Genomic DNA, 4,638 nt, shown 5'->3' with positions numbered 1-4,638 from the left:
TTTTTTCAAGCTGAAAATGGCTAGCCAAGTTATACTTTTTTTAGGAATACCCACGCAAGGTCAAGTTGTTATTCTCCGCCTCGCTGGGCTGCAAATCTTTCCTAGGAGGGATGCATTAGGCTTGACAAGAAAATGGGCTTTAAGAAATAATAAATGGGATGTAATTATAAAAACTGGGCAGTAACTATAAAAAATGCACCAAACACATAATTACATTATAAAATATTATTTTTGGATATTGAAAATTTTAATTTAATTAATTGTTGTGAGCGTAATGTTTTGTTGGACTTTTACGTAATATAAATTTATATTGAAATTGTATTTAATATGACTAGAAATTTCGGGATAAAAATATTTCGGATCCCGTCAAAATGTCGGAAATTTTATTGAATTCTGTTTTGAACGGTTGGTTGAAATGGGTGTCGGTGTCAAAACCGGCGAATCTCGGGTAGGGGGTCCCGATCTGTGCGTCTTAGGCTGATGGTAATAGGAAGCAAGGGACACAATGTTTACCCAGGTTCGGTCCCTCTCTATGGAGGTAAAACCCTACTTCCTGCTTGATTAATATTGAAGATATGAGTAGTACAAGAGTAGATCTAGCACGAGATCATAGAGGCTACACCCTAGAAGCTAGCCTATGATGATTATGATTGTAATTGTGATCGGCCTGCTAAGGACCAACCTCTCCGGTTTATATAGACACCCGAGAGGGCTAGGGTTTACACGGAGTCGGTTACAAGGAAGGAAATACAGTATCCGGATCGCCAAGCTTGTCTTCCACGCAAAGGAGAGTCCCATCCGGACACGGGACAGAGTCTTGAGTCTTGTATCTTCACGCTAAAATAGCTCGAACGATGTACATAGTCCGGCTTTCTGGATACCCCCTAATCCAGGACTCCCTCAGTAGCCCCTAAACCAGGCTTCAATGACGATGAGTCCGGCGTGCAGTCTTGTCTTTGGCATTGCAAGGCGGGCTCCATCTCCGAATACTCCAAAGTAATTATCGAACACGTAGACCGTGTCCGGATCTCCGAGATGATCCTCACACACTATTGTAGGGAACATAGCATAAATCTGATCTGCTGGCAATCTTCGTACATCATTCCCTTGCATCGTGGCCCGGTCCAACATGAACCGGCGTTTCTCGCCCCACCTCGACTTGCGTTGCGAGGCAGTTTTATTGGCAGGCCCTGCTGTCGGTGTCAAAACCGGCGGATCTCGGGTAGGGGGTCCCGATCTGTGCGTCTTAGGCTGATGGTAATAGGAAGCAAGTGACACAATGTTAACCCAGGTTTGGGCCCTCTCGATGGAGGTAAAACCCTACTTCCTGCTTGATTAATATTGATGATATGGGTAGTACAAGAGTAGATCTACCACGAGATCGTAGAGGCTAAACCCTAAGAGCCAGCCTATGATGGTATGATTGTAATTGTGATCGGCCTTCTAAGGAGCAACCTCTCCGGTTTATATAGACACTGGAGAGAGCTAGGGTTTACATGGAGTCTGTTACAAGGAAGGAAACACAATATCTGGATCGCCAAGCTTGCCTTCCACGCAAAGGAGAGTCCCATCCAGACACGGGCTAAAGTCTTGAGTCTTGTATCTTCACGCTTCAATAGTCCGGACGATGTATACAGTCCGGCTGTCTGGATACCCCCTAATCCAGGACTCCCTCAGTAGCCCCTGAACCAGGCTTCAATGATGATGAGTCCGACGCGCAGTCTTGTCTTCGGCATTGCAAGGCGGGTTCCATCTCCGAATATTCCAAGGTAATTATCGAACACTCAAACCGTGTCCGGATCTGCAAGATGATCTTCACATACCATTGTAGGGAACATAGCATAAATCTGATCCGCTGGCAATCTTCATACGTCGTGCCCTTGCATCGTGGCCTGGTCCAACGCGAACTGGCGTTTCTTGCCCCACCTCGACTCGTGTTGCAAGGCGGTTTTACTGGCACGTCCTGCCAAAGCAGAGATTGTGTTCCTCTCATTATGGGATTTTCCATTAATATGGGCGTGCATAGCCCCATGACGACCGTTGATATGACTCCGTGTGCCGTCAGGTAAACCTCAAGCGGTCATGCTGCGGACTCTTGATATTCACCCCCTTTATAAAAGGGGCCGAGACCTATGCCTCTTTTCCACCTCCCTCGCGCCTTTTCGCACCTCGAGTTCTAACACCCGAGATCTAAGCTCCAACACCCCAAATCCTCCAATATGTCCGGATCCAACCCTCAAGACCGGTGGGTGGCCTCCTCGATTCAAAAGGAGGACATTGCGAAGCTCAGGGAGATTGGATATCTGACCTCCGACATCCAGTAGAGGCTTCCTGCTTCAGGGCAGGTCATCCCTACACCGGAGCCCAATGAATGCGTCGTGTTCGTTCCTCACTTCCTCTGTGGCTTGGGCTTCACCCTCGATCCTTTTGTGAGGGGGCTCATGTTCTATTATGGGTTGGATTTTCATGATCTAGCTCCGGACGGCATCCTTCATATCTCGTCGTTCATTATTGTGTGCGAGGCCTTCCTCCATGTCACCCCACACTTTGGCTTATGGCTCAAGACCTTCAATGTGAAGCCGAAGATGATCGAGGGGTGACATGCAGAGTGCGGAGGTGCCGTAATAAGAAGGAATGCCGATGCCCCATGGCCAGTGGGTTCTTTCCCAGAAGTATCCGATGTATGGCAACGGAGGTGGTTTTACGTCATGGCTCCCAGAGGCACAAAGTGGGTTGCCGCCCCCGAGTTCTGGTCGGGCCTTCCGTCACAACTAGCGTCTTGGACCGATGTAGGACAGAATTGGGGGCCCGCTGGCGATGTACCAGTACTGCAGAGCCGCATTCGGGAGCTTCTTGAGAGGGACATTAACCTTGTTAGCATAATGCAAGTGATGTTAATCCGACGGATGTTGTCGTGCCAACGCCGTCCTCTCTGGATGTGGGAGTTCAATCCAGAGTGTCCACGGACTGTTAAGCACTTCTTCGGCTTGAAGCTCGAAGGGATGTGCAAATTATTCTTCGGACCGAAAGTAGAGTGTCCGGACACCATCGAGGATGCGGGCCTAAGCTGCAATCGCCTAGATACCCAAGTAAGTAACCTTGATACCGGACACCTTGTTGTGTATTTGTCATAATTGTTTATTCTGAAAATCATCTGTGGGCAGGAATGGCTCAGCAAGGCAGAGAGAATCAGGTGTCCGACGCCACTTCCCGAAGGCTCGCCTGGTCCCACCATGGCCAAGATGCTTGACCGGGTACTCAGCAAAATGCCCTCGGGGAAAGACAAGGGGAAGAACGAAGAAACCGAACTCCACACGCTACGCATCCGAACCGGGGGAATTGTTACCTCCCCTAAGGAGGATAGTCAAGGAGGGAAGGCTAAGGCCTCCTCCCCGCGCGGGAAGAAGAGGGTTGCCTCCGAAGACTTGGAGACGGAGATGCCCAAACCAGGGAAAAAGGTATCCCCAGGGGCCCCTGCCCCGACGGGAACCCTCACCACGCCATGCCCGCCAGCGGTCCAGCCCTCCACCGAGCTGTAAGTCAATCGTTAATTTGAAGGTATTGTGCTTCTCCTAGATCAGTAACCAGGATTCACCTTTTGCAGTCCGGCTAGCAGCTCTTCTCAACAGAGTTCGTCTTTGGGGGATCTTCCTCCGGAGATGATGGAGAGCGAGACCCCACCACCTCTCCGGCTCATTAAGCGGGCGACACCGAGGTGTCGTCACGGAGGAGTCCGGATCTACCGAAGCCGGAAGCCAATGCGTTAGCCGCCGTGAGCCCGGATAGTTTGGCTACCACGAGGGGCGATGGGAAGCGTCCGCCACAGTTCAATGTCCGGCCGGATGTACTGACGGGCCTACTGGAGGGAGCTGCGCTCTCGGAGGAGCACCGCTCGTTAATGAGCGTGGTGCTCAAGAAGATTTCATCCGCTACAAGCGGTTTGAATGAAGCATTTACAAGCCTGCTCAGAGGCTTTGAGGTATGTAATGAGGAGTACACCATTTTATGGCTGAGAGGCACGCGCTAGGTGTGCTCCATATAGATAGTAGCCCCTGAGACTCTGGTTGCCCGCCCTAGGTGGCAAACGGGGGATCATAAATCAATGATTGTGCTGTAAATACATGCAGGTGTCTGTGGGTCCGGCCGCCGACCAGTCCATTGAAGTTGCCGAACTAACGAGGCCGATTGGATCGATTGATGCCGATATCACACTGGTGAACGAGCGGCTGGACAAATCACAAGGTATGTGCTCTGCCTTCCTTTGTATAGGAAAACATGAAGGTGGCATGACATGAATGTAATATGTTTGGACTGCAGATGGTGCTGCTGCCGTGGAGGCCCCGAGGGCGGAACTTGCTCAATCCAAGGAACAAGCTCGAGTGAGCAATGCAGCTGCCCTAAAGGCGGCCGAGGAATTGAGAGCCGAACAGGCTGCTCATCGCCGAAGCGAGGAAAAGATAGCGGAAATGGCTGTTGAGTTAAAAAATGCCACTGACCGGTATGAGCTCCTTAAAAAGGAGCATGAAGATAATTCGACCGACCTGAACAAGGCACTTAATGCCACCAAGGAAATACGGACAGAGCTCAGGAGTGTGTGGGAGGAGCTTCAACATGCCGGTAAAATCGCGGCTGGGGGCT

This window comes from Triticum aestivum, chromosome 2B, assembly GCF_018294505.1.
Source record: "Triticum aestivum cultivar Chinese Spring chromosome 2B, IWGSC CS RefSeq v2.1, whole genome shotgun sequence".
Classification (NCBI taxonomy): domain Eukaryota; kingdom Viridiplantae; phylum Streptophyta; class Magnoliopsida; order Poales; family Poaceae; genus Triticum; species Triticum aestivum.
Note: the sequence above shows the minus strand (reverse complement) of the source record.